Raw genomic sequence first — 23,061 nt, forward strand, 5'->3', positions numbered from 1 at the left:
TACCTGGGTTTTTATTATGTTTGAGTTTTCAGCCTTATTTTGAAATAAGTAAATAAATAAATTGAAAACATCTTATCTCTGTATTCAGGAAACATATCTTTTCCCACTTAGATGACCACTTCATGCATCTGATGATATGGATGCTGGCTCACCAAAGCTGAGGCCACAATAATTTTTTTAGTCGTGGTGATGCTGCAAGCTCTTTCATGTTTTTGCTCCATCAGCCTGACATGGCTGCTCATTCTTGACGGTTTTCCTATTTGCTATGTGATTAATCTCTAGGAACCTGAGTTCATTTGGAGCCTGGACATTTTTCATACCAAATGCTTTGGCATGTAAATTATTTTCAGACATGCACACATATTTTTTGAAGACATTTATAATAATGACACTTGACGGTAGGGTGGCGGGGGGACAACCTGTTAATTTCTGTGAGCTGGAAACATTTTAGATCCATCCCATTTAACAAGTCTATATTGTCTGGAGATTTTCAAATAAGGCCAAGGTTTCAAATGCAAGGAGAAGTGTATAAATAATATATATATACACCATATGTTTGATAGAAGTTTCAACAAGTACATGAGAAGAAGGTATTATGCTCTCTCCCCCAAATGGGATTATGCAGTGGCGCTGTGGTCTAAACCACTGAGCCTAGGGCTTGCCAATCGGAAGGGTGGCGGTTCGAATCCCCACAACAGGGTGAGCTCCCGTTGTTCGGTCCCTGCTCCTGCCAACCTAGCAGTTCAAAAGCACATTAAAGTGCAAGTAGATAAATAGGTACCGCTCCGGCGGGAAGGTAAATGGCATTTCCGTGCACTGCTCTGGTTTTGCCAGAAGCGTCTTAGTCATGCTGGCCACGTGACCTGGAAAAACTGTTTGCGGACAAATGCCGGCTCCCTCGGCCAGTAAAGTGAGATGAGTGCTGCAACCCCAGAGTCGTTCGTGACTGGACTTAAATGTCAGGGGTCCTATACCTTTTTATGACTTTTAAACAAAAATGAGAGGGTGAATCAGATCACATTCAAAGGCAAATCACCTGCTGATGATGCTTTGTGTTACACTCCCGTCCATTCTCATGCCCATAATGCTATGTCAGTTCAAAGTTGTTAATGTTCTCACTTGGTGAGTGCTACTTTGGGGTAGAAATGTGGGGCATAGCTTGCAGGGGGGAATACTATTTTAAATGTAGATATAATACTTCACAATAATTAAAAAGGAAAATATGTTGTCCATTAGTTTTTAACAAGTTATGTAAAGTTGATTTTCCTATATTTCAGCTAAACTCCTACTTCGGAAGAGAAACAAAACCTTTTTTAAAAGAATGTTCTAGTTGGTAGCCTTCTGCTCCTTTCTGAAGATGCATGTGGATGCTGCAAAATGTTTGTATGTAGGATGAGTACCAATCCCACAATAAACACGTGCCTGGAAGCACCCGGATTTGAATAACTGCAAGGTTTTTTATTTCCAAACTGGGATTCTGAGGCTATGCTTAACCTGATAATAAGCCTGGTTAAAATTAATGCACTTGCTTTGGCATGGGCGTGATGCTTCTCTGATGAAAGATAGCTTCAAAAATAATTGGAGTCCTTTGGTACAAGTGAATATTGTACTGATCTTTCATTTTTAAAAAGAAACTATTACATTTCCCCTCCCCTCTTTCTTGTTGTTGCCAAGGGTCCATTTATTATTATGTTATTTACTGGTATTTTATGTAAATAGTTTTGGAGAGCTGCCCAGACAAAAATCTGTTCAAGAAGGCCTAGAATGCATTTAAAAAGCACAGTTCTGAATTAATCTGCTGCAAGAATTTTTTCTTCTGTCATTTTCAGACTGAGACGGACTGCAGACTTGGTTAAGTGCTGTGACATCTTCCACAAACATTTTTTTTAAATAGACGCTGCCTGAAGAAAAAGTTCTGTACAACTCAAGTAAAAAGGCTCACCTGCCAAGACTGGTAAACTTCCATCCTGATAAAGAAATAACTGTTTCTATTTCTGATGTTCAGAAGTGAGTGCTGCTGCTCAAATCAGTAGGTTTGGGGGGAGCCAAGTTTGCACCCTCCTCATGGAACATTAGGAGGGAGAGGAGTAATGAAATGGAGTATCATCAGCCAAAGTACAGTCAAATCTTAGTTCCCAATGCCTCCATCTTGGAATGCTTCGGCTCCCGAACGCTGAAAACCAGGAAGTAACTGCTCCAGTTTTCGAACGATTTTCAGACACTGAATGTGCTATGCGGCTTCCGTTTTGAGTTTCCCTATTACATTGAGGCTTCTGCTTTCAGTTTTCGGTTGTTGAACGTTTTGGAAGTTGAATGGTCTTCCAAAATGATTACATTCGACAACAGAGGTTTGACTGTACAACAATATTCTGTTGCCAATCCCACCTGCTTTTTAACGAGTTCTGCCCTTTTCTTGTTGATGGTCAAACATGTAATTTTACCTTTTCTCTTTGCTTTCTTCTCTTTTTTTACTAGTGGTAGGTATTTGTAGCTTAACCACCCTTCTGAACATAGCTGGGCAGCTAAAGAGTAGCAAAAGAAGGGATGATTCTATGCCTGCAGAATAGAAGGAAGCTGGGTTTTTTATTTTGTTTTGCTTGGGGCTTCATGAAGTGCAATTGCTACTACAGCAGTACTGCTGGCTGTGTTGTCTGATGGAAATATAAGTGATGCATAAAACGGGAGACTTCAGTAAAATGACAATAGAGAAGTTCGCCTTTCAGAAAGAAATCAGTGTTGCTGGATACAATTTACCAAAAATAAAGGCCCAAGTGATACATTCAACTAGTGATTTGCTGGAGGGGCACCTGACTTGGTTATTGAAAAGTGAGACAAATGTATTCTGCATATGCTCAGAGGCCTGAAAAGCTGCAGTCCATGTTAATATAAGTAGAGGGTTTTGTAGCTACGATCCCTCAAGTGAGGTTGATGTAATTCTTCACTGAGTGGAGGAAGACGTCCAAAAGCATGCACAGGAACAAAAAAAAAACAAGCATGTGTTCTGAAGTGGCACAACACATGAATGTGACTAATAAAGGGTACCCTCACTACATTCCCACTTATGTAAAATGGCAGCAATTCTCCCTATTCTGACCTGTTATACACTATACGGTGATGTCCCTGATACTGTTTGACCTATGCCAGTGGTGGGGAATTTGGGGGATGCCAGATGCTGTCAGACCCTAGCTCGCCCCACCTCCAGCCAGCATGACCAATGGTGAGGGGCAGTGGTAGATCTAATCCAACAGCATCAGGAGACTCATAGATTCTGCACTATGTGGTTCATCTGCCCATAACACATTAGGTTTGTTTGACAAAGAGAGCCAGTGTGGTGTAGTGGTTAAGAGCGGTAGTCACGTAATCTGGGGAACCGGGTTCGCGTCTCCGCTCCTCCACATGCAGCTGCTGGGTGACCTTGGGCTAGTCACACTTCTTTGAAGTCTCTCAGCCCCACTCACCTCACAGAGTGTATGTTGTGGGGGAGGAAGGGAAAGGAGATTGTTAGCCGCTTTGAGACTCCTGAAGGGGAGTGAAAGGCGGGATATCAAATCCAAACTCTTCTTCTTCTTCTTCAAAGAAAAACCTTCAGTCGGTTGACCTTTAATCAATTCCTCTGGGAAAAGATTCTGATTATGCTCACCAGTTTGCCTTGTTTTATTTTTAACACTAACAAAAAAATGAAACAAAGAAAGCATATGTTTCTTTATCCCCCCCCCCTTTATGTTGTTAGTGCTTTAGATACATTTCTTTGTTCATGGCTGGCTTATCTGGAATCATAAATAATCCATGATCAGAGAAGTAAAAAACAACAAAAAACCCAAACCAATTTCCATGTTAATTAAAGGCTGGGAAAGGAACAATGGGGTTGTATGTTTCTCTGGAGGTTGCCTGAATTCTGCTGGGATTTCAGATGCAATGTGCTCATCTAAATTCACCTCTTTTCATACTAACTGACACCCATCAGTCCCTTCACGTTTAAGAATTTAGAGAGATTGACCAAGAAAGAAAGAAAGAAGGAAGGAAGGAAGGAAGGAAGGAAGGAAGGAAGGAAAGAAAATATTTCCAAAGTAAGGACTATCAAGAAATAACATTTTCATGACTTTCATAGGAACAGTGAAATTGAATTCTCTGAAATCTAGTGTTACATAGTATGGGTGCTGTAAGCTAGAACTTCCCAGTTTGAAAATCTCCTTTACCGTGAACTCAATGTGCTGACATATTGGCTAACAGCAGCATTCTAATGCATGTCTACTCAGAAGTAAGCCCTATTAAGTTAAATGACACTTTACCCCAGGCAAGTGCAACCTACAATCCTATGGGAGCCAGTCCCACTGAACCCAAAGCTGCTTGCTTCAAAGTACACACACAGGATTGCATAGTAAGATGCATACACACTTCAATTCAGTCTGTATCCAGCACTGCATCCATCCCACCATTGGTTTGGGAATCAGTGTACACACAATGTTAGCTATATATAACCCATCTCCTTTCTGTATGTATCCTGTCATTTCTTAGAAAAGGCTGTTTATGATATTCCCCACCAGCCCCACCAGCAGCTTTGATCCCTGTGTCTTCTGTTATGTGTCCACAACCTAAGTGTCAGCTGTGAGCCAAAACCCAAGCTTTGAACAAACAAGTGGTCTTAATTAAACCACCAGGTACAGTCCCCACTCTGAAATATGGGGGTAATAGTTATTATTTATTTAATTGGTTCATTGCCTAAAAGCAGTCAATGTCTAGGTGGCTTTCAACAAGTTTAGAAGCATACAAAAAATTAATGCAACCTTACAGTGCGGATTTAATCATCACCGCATACACAGTGCCTTGAACACTCAAAGTGATATATAAATTCTAAGAAGTTAGGTGGGAGTCCAAAACGCTCTCCACTCATTTTTTGAAATGCTCTAAGGCAGGTGTTGAGAATCTTTGGCCCTCCAGCTGTTGCTAAACTGCAACTCCCATCAGCCCTAGCAAGCATGACGGGACTTGTAGTTCAGCAACACAAGGAGGCCAAAGCATCCCCACACCTGCTCTAAGAAAAGCAGCAGCTGCTGTGCTTCCAAATTTGTCCCCTTTTCCACCCTACTCCTTTGGCGGCGAAAGGGCATTGATTCTGGAAGGAACAATAGCATTGTCCTTCGTGACTTGCAGGACTAGGATGGGGACATGGCAACTGTAGATGAGGATATATATTAAAAATTACAATATATTGTTGTCACATGCCCCAGACCCATCCCTGACAAAGACACCATGCCTTTAATGTATTTTTAAAAGTTGATGACCTCCAACATTATTTATTTTTCCTTCCCAAAGGTTACTTTGGCTCTTCTGGGCTGGTGGGGCTTTTTTTGGTGTGTGTGAATATTATGATTTTATAATCAGTGGCAGACTGTGGGCTTTAAAATCTCAGTGGCACCCTGTGTGATGCCAGAATCGGCAACCCCCTGCCTCTCACCTTCCATTGTTCATCATTGTTGTGGTGCCCCTGCAGCACCCAGTGTGGATGAACGAGTTGCGTTCCCTTAAATCTGCCTCTGTATTTATGCTTTAAAGTGTTTTTGAGTGACTGTGTTGCTAGTATAACACATTTCATTCATGTTTGTTGTGGTTTGGCGACCTTTTTGTATTCTACTGGGGGAACTGAATTTCTCAGTCCTGCGAATCCCACAGATGCGGATTTCCCCTGTTGAGGGTCGGGATGGTTGGTTGTTGTTATTTGGTGGCACGCCTGAAAAAACACCTGACTCGATGGCAAATGCGCATCAGCCAGGCATTTAAGGGTACAAGTACCCACCCATTGCACATACACAGGTGAAAAAATCCACCTGGGGTTTCTTCCACAGGTTTGACACCGCAAAATGAAATGCTGTCCGACCACAAAAGCATAGCTGTCAACTTTCCCCCTTTTTAAAGGGAAATTTCCTTATTCCGAATAGGATTCCTCGCAAGAAAAGGGAAAAGTTGGCAGCTATGCACAAAAGGGACCTAATAACTCAGCTCTAAACTTAAACACCCGAAGTTTCTCCTCTCCTTGGGGTATGTTAAGCCGGATTCATAAACCAACCCGTCAAAACCGCCGCCGAGGATACGCGCGCTCGTGCTGCCAAGGGACTCCGAGGGTGTGGGGGCGGGATGCTCGCGTCGTGCAACCTTTAATTCACTGTAAAAACAATACTGTACTGTAGATCCTCTCCGGGAGGCGCTTAAGTCTGCTCCCTGCGCCGCCTCTCGCTCCCTGCAGGTGTCGCTCTCCAGCTAAGCGGCGCAGCGTGTGGGCGAGCGGCAACAAAGCGGCGGGGCGAGCGGGGCGTGTGCGCGGGGGCGGGGCCCTCTTTTGCCTCGCCGCGCGACGTGTGATTGATTGAATATGGTAATACGGAGGCGGGGCTAAGGCGCCCTCCGCGGCTTGCGGGGAAAAACGCGCAGGTTGTGCAAAAGTGGCTGATTGTGCCGGCTCGCCTGTCTCTGGCGGCGGCTCTGCGAGGGACCCTCGGAGATGTGACCGCCTCCCGTAGGCCGGCTGTGCGGATTGTTACTCTTCTTTTTCTTCTTCTTCTGCAGCAGCAGCAGCAGCAGCTTCTCTCTGGAGCCAGCGACCTTTTCTGTGGGCGGAACATGCTTTAAAACTGTGAGTTGTTTTCGGCGCGTCGACTTTTCGCGAGGCAGGCTGCCAGCTTCCCCGCCTGGGTTTTCTCCCCTCAGAAAAGCCCTCGCTAGCTAAGAATAGCTGCTGGCCGAAACTGCCCCGGGGGTCGTCAGGGGTCGTAGACGGGAGCAGCTGGTGTATCCCGAGGCGAAACAAACTTGCGAAGAAAGTAAGCCCGCTTGCATTCAGTGGCACCGGCGGGGGAAGAAATAGCAGTCCCTCAGGACTGTCCCACGACTTTTTTTGCTGCCTTCTTGGTTGGGAGAGTGAATGAGGCAGCCCAGCCCATTACTACTAATACTAATAATTAATTGCTCCTCACACCCCCCGCTCCTTCCCCCAGCGTTGGTGTTGCCTTTCTGGAGTTTAGCGAAGAGCCCCAAAAATTAAAAATAAAAATCAGTGTATAGTTTGGCAGAGAAAGCCACTTCCTGTTTTGAAGGCTTGAAAAAAAAGGAGGGAGGGGAGCCAGTTGTAACGGTGAACATTTCTTGACACCTCTTTGTTTTAAGAGCCTTGTGGGCTGCGTTATGAAATGCTGCAGAAATTGCTCACAAGTTTGTGGGTATTTGTTTCTTTTTACCTCATTCAACCCAGGCAATGATGCTGAATTTGATTTTTTGTGGTGGTGCGGGGAGAGGGAGGGGGGCCAGACAAGGTATTTAAATATGCGTGGGTGGATTTGCCACAAAAAAAGGATTAAGAAAATGAAGGCGCTGGCACATAGTACCCTGAATTATTGGTTGGTATGGGTGTGAACATCTGCAAGCCACACCCCTGATTTCTACTTATATTACCCACATTGTGCCACCCCCCCTTCTTAAAACAAAAAGCAAACCAAAACCCACCAATACCCAAGGGGCGTTGCCCCGCCCACCCCTTCCTTCCCCTTCAATTTAAGCATTGCATGGGTGTCAACATGTCTCTGAATGCATGCATACTGTATGGCTTTGTGCTTCATGCAGCACCTTAAGGAGCATCTTCATTGTGCAAGGAACTGTATAAACAGCTAGAAGGGAAGGGAGGGGGGGGATTCCTTTGTCTGTTTCCTCCCTGTGCTTTTTCCCCTGAAGCAATTGTAAGAGCAACAGCAGTGCTGCACAGCCAGACCTCTCAACATGTCACCCAGCTTTCTAAAACTGAAGGGAACACACCCACCCCATTCCTTTCAGCTGGTTTTTTTTTTTTTTAATATATCTGCTGGTTGGGTTCCTCAGAGCAGAGTATTTGAGAATTCACACCTGCTCTCTTAATAATGTTCTCTCCCTTGCCTGAGGAATGTAGCCGGCTATCTTTTGTCATTTTGCAAGATCCATTTGATTTTACTAATGCAAAGTTTCTCTTGGTGCCCTTCACTACTGGATCTAAGGCAGGGTAGTGAACCTGAGGTCCTCCTTTTGTTGGACTCAGAACTCCCATCAGCCCCAGCCAGAATGACTAATGGGAAGAGTCGGTGAGACTTAATAGGCCAACGAGAGCTAGAGCAGTGTTTCCCAACCTTGGGTCTCCAGCTGCTGTTGGACTACAATTCCCATCATCCCTGACCATTGGTCTTGCTAGCAAGGGATGATGGGAGTTGTAGTCCAAAACAGCTGGAGACCCAAGGTTGGGAAACACTGAGCTAGAGCACTGCAGGTTGCCCAGCTGTGCTGTAGCCTCTGTAAGTGGGGGTTGCACTAATGCTACTTATCTAGGGCTGCCATATGTCCAGAATTTTCTGAACGTAGCCGGGATTTGTGTCCAGATTTTCACTTTTTGAAATATGGCAATCCTAACTTATCACTCTCTGCCTGGCAATGTATGTACTTAATTTTAAAGTTCAGTTTGTGGACAATGGGAGTCCCTGCACATGTGAAGGAATCTAGAACCCTCCAAGCTACAGTAGTCATGCGAAAACAGCCTTCTGTACCATTAAGAGAATGAGTTGAGAAGTAGTTCAAATTTGTACATCTAAGATCCTTGCCTTTTTCTCTAACTGTTCATGACAAACATGATGGTGAAAAGTTTGTTCTGCTTTACAGGGAGGTTCTTAGAATGCTCTCACCACAGCCACTAAAAGCACTTGATGTATTCAAATTCTTAGCAGTCCTGTTGATATTGTTATTATACAATCTGCAAAAATAGGACAGATGATTGCAAAATACAAGGAATCTTTCCAGGCAGCACTAAAAGTGCTCTTTGTTTACAGTGTTTCATGACCACTTTTCAACAAATATTTTCAGAAAGTGGCTTGCCCTACCCTCCAAAAGATACAAGTATGAGATCTAGTTTGAAAACCATATAAAAACAACGAATCCCCAGAAGCCTGGTGGAGTAATGTCTTCTTCTACCCCTGACATTATTGGGGGGGGGGGGACACATCCCGTAACTCTGAAACAGCTACAAAAAGGTATTGTTCTTTGTTCGGGTACATAGCACACTTACCACCCCAACAGATGGAATCTAGAGCAGAGTCTTTTGGTAAAAGGCACTGTCTGGGCACATGAGACCCAGACCAGACCATAAAAACCAGCACTTTGAATTTGGTCTGTAAATGAACTAGGAACCATTGCAGATATTTCAGATCAGCTGCATCACCTACCCACAACCATCACGAGGCAGGTAGCATCTTATCCTGTATCAGTTCAGTTGTAGTTCCTAAACAGTGGGACAGTCCAGCTTTAGTCTAGCCTTCATCATCCTGGTGTTCTCCAGAAGTGGATTTGAATTGCAACTCTCATCAGACTGTCACAAGAGTGTCCTGAATGACAGCAGAGTCTATTTCTGCCTCTGCACTGTAAATGAAAAACTTGTGTTTCAAACAAAGGATATTTTATCTTAAAAGACTCTTCTTCTGTTTAAAAAAGCACTTCTTTCTAAAATAAACTCAGAGCAACTAGCAGAATAAGTAAGTTACAGAAAACACAGTAGAACAGTTGGAAAGAAAAATCAATTTCATACATTTAAACCAAGAGCAGAACAGAACAATTTAGTATAGAGATGGAATTGTAACCCCATACTGGAGCTGTAGCAGAATAAGATCTTAGCTGCTCATATGTAGCTTTAATGAGAAGGCCAACTAAACTTCTCTTAGGAGGGATTTCCACAAGCTGGGGTGCTACAATAGAAAAGACCCACAGTTGAGCACACAATAGTAAGAGGTGTTAAAGGTGCTTTTAATGTATATGAAGAGGATGCACACATATTTCATGTTTACATATTGGAGACTGAAATGGGATGTAGAAAGCTCATTACAGACTCCATCTGAACAGTGAACACAGAACTGGATGGCTGAAATTTGTCAGTTCCTCCTCTAATATTGCCGAATAGCCATAGAGTCATAGAACTGTAGAGTTGGAAGGAACTATGAGGGTCATCTAATCCAATAGAAGAGTATGTGCACTTCAGTGGCTTAAAACGCAGCAAGGCCGTTTCTCCCTCCCCGCATCTCAAGTCACATTTGCAATTTCTATATGCACCTGATATGCATTACCTAATTTGGTTGTCCATGCTGGCAACCCCTGTCATCTGCACATGTACAACAGCTGTCTGAACTGTACACACCTCAGCTTAATGGTTGTTTGCATCTTCAAGTTGGATGAAAGCTGGTTAGAGGGGAAACACATCAGACAGGAGTATTTCTCAAGAAACTACAGGATGCACATAGATTGTGGCTAACATGTGTGCTCAGCTTCAAGCTGCAATGGTGGGAACACATTGGAACCAGAGTAAGCCATAATGTGTACAAACCTGAAGATTGTAAGGCTGTTCCTTGTTTATTCTGTTTTATATAAGAGATGGGGAGCCTGTGGCCATCCAGGTGGTGTTGGACTCCCATCAGCCCCAGTCAACATGGCCAGTGGTCAGAGATTATGGGAATTGCAGTCTAATGACTTTTGGAAAATCACCCCCATTTTATACTATATATCACTTTGTTAGATGCTTATTTTATTATTCAGTAGAAGAAAAAGTGAGACAGCTAACAGTGAGCCTGTTGGGGGCACAGTTCATAGCCTTCCATTTTAAAAAAAGTGATGAGAAAGTGCCTTAGAAGATTATTTGATTAGCATTGCACTAGAGTTACTTGTTGAAGAATGGGCAGCACTGCATGCAGCAAATAGATAAAAGATAAGAACCTAATCAATCACAGGCCTACTCCCATTTCCTGGTAGACTGATAACTATCTATGCATCCATATCTATCTTATGATTTCTATCTTATGTGAAAGAATCATGACTGGGTGAAAATCTTAGTCTACTCTTCTGAGTCCCATCTGTGGATCTTTCCATTTGCACACCTGCCATTTTAAAACCAAAGAGAGGTGCCACAGTTTATCCAAACAAGCTGGATTTTTTCCTCACTTGGCATTGTTGCAAGATCAGTCTTGATTATTAACTTGTATTTAATTTAATTTGATAATATGCCTTAATGTAGTTAACACAGAGCCTGTTAAAAAGTGCTGTATATTGAGGAATATTACATCAAGCAGTGGACAGGAGAGACAGAGAAATGGCTTTATTTCATAAGAGCATGTGTTGTCCTGCTAGATCTTGATTGAGGGATTGGTTCAGAAATTGCTTTCAACTAGTGTCATGGACCTGACAGGAGGGAGAGAACATAGATCTGAAGATGAGTGATAGCTGATAGAAATAAACTGGACAGAGAAGGCTGATAATTTTGGCACAACCAGCAGAGTGAGTTGAATGATGGTGCAGCATATGAAAAGCCTTGTTTTGAGAAAACTTTATGAGGTAAAGCCCTGTGTCTAGTTCTCACGTCATATTGTTGTTGTTTTGTGGCATTGGTGTGTGGCAGTCTTCCTTTTCCAGGATGCTGCAGTCTCCTACTTTCTTTGTGCCTTCGAAAGTCCCACCTGCCTTTTCTACCAGAGCACGTGCCATTCCATCCATTCTCTCTCACTTATTCCATAATTTCCCTGCAGTCCATCCCCAACTCTCACAAAACTAAGGTGAACTACATGATAATAGCATGGAGGTTCATTTATCAAGATATCATGATGTCAATCATGTTTTGAACTGCTACACAGAGTGTGGCTGCTGGTGAGGGCGAGTATGACGTGCCACAGCAATATTATGGCATTTGCTTGTATGAGGAGCAAGGGACCTTTTCCAGCATTTCCTCATAGGGGACCTTCTGGGGCCCACATGGTGGGCGTGGGTCAGATCAAAAGTGGGCAGGGCAAACAATGCCATTCTTGTCTCTATACAATAGACTGCATGCTAGCCATGCACAACTGAGAAGTTTCTATACACACACACACCTCTCTCTTCAATTTAGGCAAACAAGTCATTATCACAATTCAAGGACACATTCCAGAGCAGAGCCATTTTGAGATGTGGACTACAGAATGGGCATGACTTGGGAGAGTCTCAGGGGTGTGATAGGGAGTCCTGGAAGACTGTAGGTTCTCAGGTTCCACATCCCTGATGTACATGTCTCAAAAAGAAGCTCATCCTTTCATTGTAACAACACTTTAAAGTGCCTTTTCTTCAGGAACTTACCCCCCCCCATTTAACATATACACAGAGTAACAAAGTTGCTTGCACAAAGTTACAAAGGAAGGATGTACAGTCCGTAGTCTCTTACCAACCCCACTTGCAATAAAGTCAGGTGGTGACTCTGAAGGTTAGGAGATTTCTAGGGCAACTTTCTGCACATCTGTTTCAAGGTGCTAATGCAAAATTGGAAGTGACTTCCCAGCTGAACTCCAAAATAACAAGCTGTGCAGACGACTGCAGATACTCTGCGACTTGAAAGACCATGTTGAAGTGTTCTGTCCATGATCCTTGCAGACATGCCTGAAGAAAATATTTATTTTCAGTCCAGCTTTAGACCTCGAGCCAGTTTTATTTCATTAGTCAATTTTTACACAAGTGCACTTCACTATATTTTATTGTGCCAGTTTTTGCCAAAGAAGCACACTCCATGTGTTTCTAATGGTTATTCTCTGCTGCTGTGAGCCATTTCCTTTTCTTTAAATCTTTAGAATGTTTAACATTGCAATGCACCTTATTATACTTGCAGCATATCCACAGCTTGTAAGCAGAGCACAGCCTGAATATACAGGTGTGGGAGGGTGGGGAGGGGAGTGCTGTACAAGCATGTTGTGCTTAAGAGACTGCCAAGGAAAAATAAACTTAGCCCACAGCATGTTCTGCTTACACCATTTTAAAACAAGAGACCTTTTTTCTTTTTGGTTAAATATACACCAGAACATTATGCTTGATCTACATGTTGAATCCACTATAGTTCAAAACGTGCTTACTAGATTAGTTTCTTATTTATTTCAGGGGTGGGGAAGCTGTGGCCTTCCTGATACTCCTGCCAGCACGGCTGATGGTCAAGGATGATGGAAGTTGCAGTCCACTAGCATCTGGAGGTCCACAGTTAAAGATCTCCTTGCTTTCTCTTTCCTTTTTCAGAGCAGTGTAGGATAGTAATTTGAAACCCTTTGTACACATTCCCTGTTTGCAAGTTACTAAAGCCACATGCAAGCAACTCTGAATATGTATGTATGAATTGATGCTTGAATACTTGGATCCAAATCTCTGTTTAGCCCCTAACTGATTTACACCCCCACCCCTACACCAGTGTCTTGCATTTCCTCTAAGGAACTCAGGATAATATGCAAGGGCAGCCCTATTGTCTCTGTAAAAGGTTGGTTAGGCTGAGAAAGTGGTGAGTGCATGACACTGGTCAGCTATGAAGGACATTGGGTGACCCTGAGCTAAAATATCTCCGGTCCAACTCTGGCACTTCATTTGCCATACCACACTCAACACTCAGCTTAAAAGCACTATGGCATTCTGGTTCTCCTTATGGCTCTTCTTGTGGTATTCAAAGAATGCTTTCTGAGAAATGTGTTCTGTGATGCCTCCTGTGACGTGATGCATATAATTTCAGATGGGGGGAGGGGAGAGAATCACTAAAACTGTGTTGGTGTTCTATTTGGGGCTTAAAGGCAAATGGGAAATGTCTAGTGATGCTTGAACCATGGGAATGTTATTTTTATAAATCTCCTTTTTATTTTTTATTTTTTTACATTTATAAATACAGACCTGTAATCTGTATCTCTTGAAAACAGTTTGAAAGGTTACCAGAAGATACAATACTGGATTTCCCAACCATTCCTTGGGGAAAATTTTTTTATGAAGAGGTTAAGGAAGCAGCACATGGCTCTTCTGTTTAAACATAACACCCATCAGCAGATGTCACATTTTAATTGAACTGAGAGAAGCTCATTGGCCCAGGACTCTCTGTAGTCCACAGACTTTGCACCACAGATTGTTGGATGCTTAGGAAAGATGAGCTCTGGATGGTTTCTGACCAGGAACAGAATTATGTATTCCATTTTCCTACAGTGGTGCTTATTTACCAGCAGTGGCGTAGCGTGGGGGGTGCAGGGGGGGCCGGCCGCACCGGGCGCAACATCTGGGGTTAGGGCAAATCCACGGGTTAGGGGGCGCAAATCCACGGGTTAGGGGGCGCAAATTACTTGCCTTGCCCCGGGTGCTGACAACCCACACTACGCCACTGTTTACCAGGGTCAATTCTAGTGTTCTGGGTTTTGAGAGGCAAACTGGAGGAAGTGATTTTAAAATAGATTCACAGTTCAACCTTGAATGAAATGGCACAACACCAGTGGTAAAGTGTATTGTTTTATTTAAAAAAAATGTTTACTGTATGACCCACTTCCCTTCGATCTTCACCATATATTGCTTTAGGTTCTCCCATTCTTTTCATTGAATGAAGTTTATGTATCTGGGGAGGGGGGGGTTTCTTTAAAGGAATGATTTTTTTCTTTCCTGTGAATTTTTCATTGTTTATGTATTGCAGATGGGGGAAACTCTGGACTGTAGTTTTAATTCTGCTCCCAGTACTCTTCCTCAGTCTACAATGCACCTCTCCCTTGACCTGACACAAAACAAGCCGGAGATATAAAACACATCATTCCAGATCTTCAGCCAATCAGGCCATTTTTCATGGGAATTTCTTTTAAGGAAAGGGCTTGTGCTGTGATGTTTTTGTTGTAATTATCTGTATGTTTTAATAGAGCATACTTATTCTTTTAAACGTTTTATGGTTTTCTAATTATTGCTCCCCCCCCCATGTTTTTAGCTGTTTCTGTTTTAGTTGTAAGCCATCTTGAGTCCCTGTCAGGGAAGAAGATGGGTAATAATAATAATGGCACACTGGGTGGGTAGTGGGGGGTTTAAACCTCATCCTGCAAGACATGATTGGGAAGAAGATGGACTTCTTTCAGCTTATATGTGCTGATCTGGCTGATGAGCAGGGAGGATGCAATTTTCATTCTGTCCTAACATGTTGGAATGGAAGGCTTAACTGTTGCACACTGTGGTGGTGGTCAGAATAACACTCTCTGGTTGAAATAGTTCTATACTGTGCCACCCAATCAGCCTTAATTCATACTCATGCTCTCACTTCATATGCTGTCAAAGAGGACATGTACCAGTAGAGAACAGTCCACAGTAGTCGTTTATCGATTTTTTAATTTAGTATTGTGAACAGGTCACCGAAGAAAGTTGTCTTAAGGTGCTCTAAATTAAGAGACAGAGATCAAGTGCAATTCCTCTCACTGCTGTCTGTTCTGTAGCTAAACCCAGTGAAGTCTTTTATCCTATTAAAAATAAAAAAGGTGCATTAAACTCTGTGACCCAGAGCAGTGGAGTGGAGGACCTCTGTGGGTACTGAGCCGTGTTTCAATGACTGTCAAGGGAACAAGGGAGTTTTCACAAGCCACACATTTTTTTCATACTGTAAAGCTGTCAAGTCCTACAAACAGAGCCTAATGACACATGGGCAGCCGAAGCATAGGAGGTCTCCAAGGAAATTTGCAGGTCTCCAGGCAGTTGTATTGGCATGTCTGCTTCTGGCAACTTTCGCCTGCAAGCTGAAACTTAAATCAATGAACCACCATAGCCCTGCGGTGTGTGCTGTGTTGCTGGAGCTGCCGTTCTGTGGCTGAATTGACATCAACACACTTGTCACAGTTCATTTCAGTGTTTAGTCATCTTGCTTCACCCCAGTTGATCTACTTTCATTCCTCGTGCACAGCCAGCATTTCATCTCCCTACTCCATGAAGAATACTCATCCCAGTATTAATAAGGCTCCAAGTGGGTGCTAAATGTTAACACAATAACTTCCATTCAGGTATATGGAGGTGTTTAAGTTCTCATATTTAAAAAATCCAAAGTTATCAGCTCGTCATTAGTGTGAGCGCATGGAGTCTTGGTAGGTATTGAGGAGGGTTGGAGCATCCATGGCCCTCCAGATGTTGGATTCCAACTCCCATCAGCCCCAGCCAGAATGGTCAGCAGTCAGGGATGATGAGAGTTGGGAGTCCAACAACATCTGGAGGGCCACAGGTTAGCCACTCTCTGCTCTAAACCCACAATACTTATAGAAGGTTGCAAATCTGTATGCACAGTAATACAATAAAAGAGAAAAAATGGTTTATATTAAAGAAATTAAAAACCTAAATCAGTATAAAAATCAGACTTTAAAAAGAGAGACATGATTTGTGCCGCTATGCTTATTGGGTTCTAAAAGGCAATAGTGCAAACCTATGCATGTCAACTCAGAAGCAAGCCTTATTGAGTTCAGTGGACTTTCTCCTAAGTAAGTGGTTATAGGATTGCAGCCTTAGGTTTGGAATAAATCCCCAATGAAGTCAATGCCAGTTACTTTCCAGTAAACATGCTTTCGATTGCGCTTGTTTTCCAAAGCTGTATTCAGGGCCAAAAGACTGTATATCAGTCTTCGTGGTGTCCAGGCATGTGTTGGTTAAGAGAACTAAAAACAAACAAACAAACAAGGAAGTTTACCTTATCATAACTTTCACCTAGAGCTGAATTTGAAAATCTGAATGTCCTTGGCCCTAGAGTTGTGCCCTTCTGATAAGGAAAGCTTGGGGACATTTTATAATTAAAACTGGAGGAAACAAGCCTCGTGAAAAAAAAGCCAGTTGGGTTGGGGCAACTTGTACTGGCAATTTGAACGAAGTGCTGCATAAATAGGTAGAATCAGGAAGGATGCAGTAGCTACTTTACGACCTCCTGGGGTAGTCAGACAGGGATTGGGAAATTGCTCTGGAACATTTACAGGAAACATGAGGTTGAGAAGTAGATGGAAACGGAAAGGAAAGACGTCTTGCTATGTAAGTGATAACTTGCATACTGCACAAAAGAATTGCCTGTTTTGTTGCCTTCTTGGTTAATCCCCCCCTTTTTTTAAAAAAAGGAATGCTGGTCAGCAGTGTTTTTTTTTCTTCTTCTAGAAAAATAGTGCCGGTACTCACCATGAAGTTGTTACAGTAAGTGCCACACTTTTTAACAACCACAAAAGAGGTTCCAGTACTGTGTACTCTTGAGTACCCCCTGGAAAAAGCACTGCTGGTCAGTCTTTAGAAATTATGTCCAATATAGTTTCTTCCTGTTATTATTGTATTAAAACAGCAGTTGGATTTGTGCATTTGCACACATATACTTTCTCATGGTTTTTGTAGCATGATGGCAAAAATGTTTGCAAACTAGCAGATTTCTGGAACGCTTAAAGTAATACAGCAGACAACTGTTCAGCCTCTAAAATGTGACACAGTTTAATCAAAATGGAAGAAAATTTTGCTCCTTCCAGGTAATGATGTCACAGGTACTAACCAATAGTGGCCTTCTCTTGTATCAAGTCAGTTAATCAGCTATAGAACTTCTTTAGATGTTTGTCCTGAAGAGGGACCAGTAGAAAATTGGATGGATTAATGTCGACTAGGAAGAAGGGCAGAAGAAAAGAAAGGAGTGAATGGAATTGTTTATTAAGTTTCCAGTTAAAAGCTGCATTTGATATATTGGGGATAACAAACCATCCCTTCCCTCTGCTATGTTAAAACAAGCAAATATAAACGCATGTTGATTAAGAATATAAGCAATGCAGTTATGGGCACTACACACTTCTGTGACTAATTGCAATAATATAGTGTTGGACCTTCATCACATTTTCGAAGTAACTATGGCTTTGTTCTTTGGGTTTATACTCTTTGGAAAGAAGGACCATGTGTCAAGATTCAGGGTTGTATCCTGTGTCAATCCTACACAGAGTAGACTCATTGAAATTGAAGACAACGACTAACTTAAAGTCCATTACCTTAAATGAACTTACTATAGGATTTGGCAACCCTACGCCAAATAAATCATTCTAGAACTAGTGCTGATGACAGCTCAAGCAGTTTAGTTAGTGATAGCCAGAAGTTTGCAGCTTCCGTTTCCCAAGAAGTCTGTATATATATATTTGCAACATAAGTTGCTATGGGAGATACTTAACAACTGAAGGGCACCCAGACTTTGTCCTTGAGGTCTGATTTAGATCTTTGCCCAGTTTCTCAAGAGCTACACTATATACGGAATAGGAATTTGATGAAAATCCAAGTATCTGCCCATAGTCTGCCAAAAAGTAATTTTATCTGATTTTTTTAAATGTGTGTGGCAGAGATGGGAAACCCTTTTCAGCTCAAGTGCTACATTTACTTGCAGACAACCTTCTCAGGACCACATGCCAATAGTGTCAGAGGTAAAAGCGAGTGGAGCAACAGGTGTGACTCTTACCTTTTGTGCAGTAAGTTGTATTCCAGCTACACAAAAGTCGTAATAGTTCCTACATGCACATCCCTATACAGGAAATCAACATGTATTGGCATAGTTTAGAGACACATTCCAGCTAGGCAAAAGCATCTGAAGAGGCTGTCAGACAGCCTGGGAAGAGTCTCAAGGGCCAGTTTCACTTGGAGAGCCCCATTTGGTCCCTGAGCCTAGGTCCTTGCTCCTAATGTATAGACTGGGGTGCAGACAAAGGCAGATGGTAGTAATGGAATTTGGGGCTTACAATTTCAAAAGACCTTCTGGGTGTATAGGCAGCAGAAGACATAAGCCATACATTGGGTCAAAAGTATAGTTTTCTGTGGGACCTGCATATCTGCCCCTGGAGTTAAGTGAATAAATATTGCTGGTGGAAATTTCCAACTTCATCAAGATGAATAAATGAAAGAGTTGGCAGGATTTTAAATATAAAAAAAGAACTGACATAGCAGTAGTCAGCCAGCATGGCCAGTGGTCAAGGATGATTGCTTCAGTGCAGCAACAGGGGAGGCGGGGGACATTATGTTTGCTATCCCAGGGCTAGAGCACTTCAAAATACTTTTAAAGCTGTTTTAGAATTTTCTGGCTTCCTTCAAACTGCACTGTGTCAAATTCTTGATGCTAGCATAATTGGCATTTCCCCCTTTAGCTTTTAACGTTTGGTTATTTCATGACTTCATCTGCAACAAAACACATCTCTCCTGGGTTTCTTATTTCGTTGTTTGTTGTGAGGTAGTAGTTAGAGCAGGCAGTTGCTAACATGGTACCCTCTAGATACTTTTGGACTACAAAATCCCATGTGCCCCTGCCAGCATGGACAATGGTCAGGAATTATGGTGTTTGTAGTCCAGCAACATCTGGAGGGACTATGTTGGCTACCCTAGGGTTAGAATGTTGGACAGAGACGAAGAAGACTCGGGTCCAAATCTCTGTCAAGCCATGAATGGCTATGGGTCCATCACAATCTCTCAAACTAACCTACTAACTCACAGGGTTGTCAAGTTAAAATGGGTGGTGGAAGAACCCTTTACACCTCTGTGAGTTGCTTGGAAGAAAGGAGGCTTGTAAAGGGGGGGGAGTTTTCTAAGTTTCTCTGAAACTATATTTTTATTAAAGGGTCCAAGGTACTTCTTAAAATAGTCATTTCTAGCTCCTTTTTTAAGTTGTCGTCTCCAGTTGAGTGATTATTCCCCTATCATGCTCAACTTCCAAGTCTTCCTTTTCCTAGTATTCTTTAAATGGACTTAAGACATGGAGATGCCCTTTGTATATAAACAGCATGCGTACATGTCTTCCCGTTTACTTTCTTTGACTGACAAAAAATGCCTGATGATGCAGCAACTAGGAAACTCTCTCTTTGTGAGAATGAAATCCTAAAGTGATCAACTGTGTAAATGGGGTGTGCACAAAATAAAAGCAAATAAAATTAAAGTTCATTTTTTTGAAAGGGATGCTGGATGGGTGGCATTGTGGACTCTTTGGGATCTTTCAAATTGAATAGCAGGGTGGAGGGAGAACATTTCACCTGTAAATTAAGAGTGAACATGTTCTTGCTAGCACAATGCTGACTATATTCTAGGTGTTCCTGCTCACTGTTTTACCTGTGGGGAGGCTTATTCTTTTTGTAGCACATAAATGGAATGCTGTCAAGAAGAGGTTCTCTCTGTCACATCACCTTCTAGGCATTTAGAGAGTTGATGTTATGGCTTTCTCTAATTGGTTCAATGCCTGTTAAACCTGCTCATCTCTACGTGGGGCACAAAGGTTATCTCCCACAAGATAACATTTACAGTGGTACCTTGGGTTACATATGCTTCAGGTTACATACGCTTCAGGTTACAGCCTCTGCTAACCCAGAAATAGTGCTTCAGGTTAAGAAATTTGCTTCAGGATGAGAACAGAAATCGTGCTCTGGCGGCACAGCAGCAGTAGGAGGCCCCATTAGCTAAAGTGGTGCTTCAGGTTAAGAACAGTTTCAGGTTAAGTACGGACCTCCGGAACGAATTAAGTACTTAACCCGAGGTACCACTGTACTTGCTTTGTATAATACAATAAATATTTTAAACATTGTTCTCCTACTACATTGTATTGTATGCAACTACAGTCTTTTGCTGATATTCTAAAACTAAAAATCTCCGTGTGATTGATGGGAAACTGGAAATATGCCCATTGGCCTTTCATACCATGTGTTCATGAGTGGATAGGAAACATGACTGTGCAAAGGGGTGATCTCTCTCTGGGATGGGTATCTGTGGTCTCTGAAGAAAATAGTGTGGGGGCTAAATGAGTTGCTCTCAGCATGGCAAAAAGCAAGAGACTTCAGCCTCAATGTTTTGAATGTTTTGAAGTCCTTCCAAGTGATGCTGTTGTCAAATCAAAAGAGCATTGTTGCATGCCGTTTCTTCCTCATCTTTTGAATACTGGTCTAATTTTTCTGTTTTGCGTAGAAATGTTCACCTACACCATATGACCCCATTAAACATGTGCCTAGTAGTTCCTCTGAAGCAATTCCATTTCTTTCCCACTCCTTCCTAATCACTGTGAATTATGAAAAACTACTTCATCTGCCTCCCTGTCCTCCTCCTTTCCTCTGACTGTTGTCATGTTTTATCTTTCACTTAAATCTGTACATTCTTGCTCTTCTGAAAATCTTCATTACTTCTAATTGTATTCTTTTTCTTTCTTATGCAAGCAGGGGAATTCTACACCTAAAACTAATAATAATCTGTCTGGAATGAGCTTGTTGCCATAGAAATCAACATGATGTCATAAAGATACAGTGGCAATGGCATAGCTTTTAGGGACAAGGTGCTCATCAGCTGGGAAGGCTCAATAGCATCTCTAGTTCCATATTTCAAGATGATCTCTGTGTGTCAGATGGATGGGGTACAAGTAATAAACTGCTATTATATTATGAGAGTGAGAGAGACTTTTTCATCATTCTTGGCTAGTACAGAAAGTGTAACAGTTTTTTAAGAATCTTCAGAACATGCCAGGATTTTGCAGTCAGCCATCAGGAACACTATAAGGTTGTAAACTAGAGTAAAGGATCATGTTTGACACCACTGATTGCTCTGTCAATTACAGAGTTTGCACCTGGTAGACTCCTTTTCTCTCTATCCAACTTTGTTTTTTGCTCGGCAACTGACAGGCATTTATATATATATACACACACACCCCAAATCTTATATTTTTTCTTTTTCTTCTGCATGCACAAACAGATTAAGTACAAGTGAATTATGCTTAAGAGTGAAAGATCAGTCTTGTTTAACACAAAGTTCTGCAGCATAAGTTCATTAAGTTTGTTTGTTTGCTTTAGACACAGAGTCATAGCCGTAGACTGCCTGACTCTCAGTATAGGGTTGGCTCATCACAAACTGCAGATGCACAGATAAGACTTGGTCAGTATCAGTCTAGCAGATGCAGACACGATTTTTTTTTTTCATATTTCTCTGTTTTATATATTTGTTTGGATTATATAATTTGGCTCTTAAAAGTGATATATGTGACTTTTAGGAAATGCACAAACTCGGGACATAAGGTGCAAAGGTCATTTTTCTTTGACCCGTCAGAGTCCAGGTCCCTTAGCTATGTCCTGACCCTCTTTCATTCCTTGTGCCCCCCCCCCCATCATTTGCCCTGGCTTCAGAAATCTCTTTTGTGTCCAGAAGACTACTGGTACACATGCATCATCTCTTCCTTCCCCCCAAAGAAACCTTGAATTGTATTCAGCACTAGTCATACTTGGAGTAGACCTATCGAAGTTACTGTACATTGTTAATTTAGGTTCATTAATTTCAGTGGGTCTACTGTGAGTAGGACATAGTTGAATATTGCCTCTTTGGAGGCAGCAAAGTCTGCCAAATGTCAGAATAATACCTTCATTGATTCTCCTGCAAGGATAGATTTTACTGTTTTAGGATGGATTGGCTAATATAAACATGTTTGCAAGGAATTTCTCCTAATATAATTCACTTTTGTATGTTATTCTCATAGATGGTTGGAAAACAGATTAGTATCACTATGTTTCAGTTCTTACATATTTTCAGAAAGTGACAATTTGATAAATTCAGCTTTAAATGAGAACTGAATCCAATTTCTCCTGCATCCCTAGTGGCCACTTTTAAAATGCAGTGCTATTGAGCCCACAATATTACTCAGGGAGGGGATTTTAGGAGCCCCCAATTCGACTCAAAACACCTTGTTAACTGCTCCATCCAACATGGGCATGTGAAAACCTTGACTGAAATGCCCTTATCTGAATTGTACTTTTGGAAGTACACAGTCAGTGCACAGCCTAATAATGAAGATAATGTAACAACTTAACAGTTTCCTTCTGATTTACTTCTGATTTATGGGTCAATTCACCTTGTGAGTCTAAAGATGATGCCACACTCTGTACTGTTGAAGGTAATGTCTTGATATGCGCTGTATAGTAGTTTCGTTTGTTATCCACATTTAGTGGCTCTATTTACGAGCAGGCTATTTTAATTTGATAGAATTCCATATCAGGAGAATTCTGCTTTAGTGCAGAGGGTCAGATTAGATGACCTTTGGATCTTCACAGTTCTGTGATACTGAAACAGAGTTCACTCCCCTTTTTAAAATTCAAGAAGGTAGCATGAGAATTCTAAACATGCACCCATCTCATCTAAAGCATATTTTGTCTATAAAGGACTTTTACTGGTCTGGATATAATGTGTTGCTGATAGGCAGAAAAAATGCAGGTGAATTTCTGAACCAGAGGAGGAGCAGTCTTGGAGAGAAAC

The 23,061-nt window shown here is 42.0% G+C and overlaps 1 protein-coding gene and 1 long non-coding RNA gene across 3 annotated transcripts in view; both read left to right on the top strand.

The window, feature by feature from the left end:
• The window catches only part of LOC307211403, a 30,409-nt gene extending 28,523 nt beyond the window's left edge, over positions 1-1,886 (top strand). Inside the window, exon 3 of the long non-coding RNA XR_013836421.1 lies at positions 1,830-1,886. This is a non-coding gene — a long non-coding RNA (uncharacterized lncRNA). The remainder of the gene's footprint in view (positions 1-1,829) is intronic.
• Positions 1,887-6,380: 4,494 nt separating this feature from the next.
• Positions 6,381-23,061, top strand: part of TP53I11 (tumor protein p53 inducible protein 11) — a 49,960-nt gene continuing 33,279 nt past the window's right edge. The window contains exon 1 of one of the 2 annotated variants that reach the window (XM_079952813.1): positions 6,381-6,628. The gene's annotated coding sequence lies outside the window, so the exon portion shown is untranslated. Of the gene's footprint in view, positions 6,629-6,796; positions 6,816-23,061 lie in introns of those variants that run through there. The other variant, XM_079952814.1, reaches the window with a different exon arrangement.

Source organism: Podarcis cretensis (genome assembly GCF_951804945.1).
Source record: "Podarcis cretensis genome assembly, chromosome: 1".
Taxonomy (NCBI): Eukaryota; Metazoa; Chordata; class Lepidosauria; order Squamata; family Lacertidae; genus Podarcis; species Podarcis cretensis.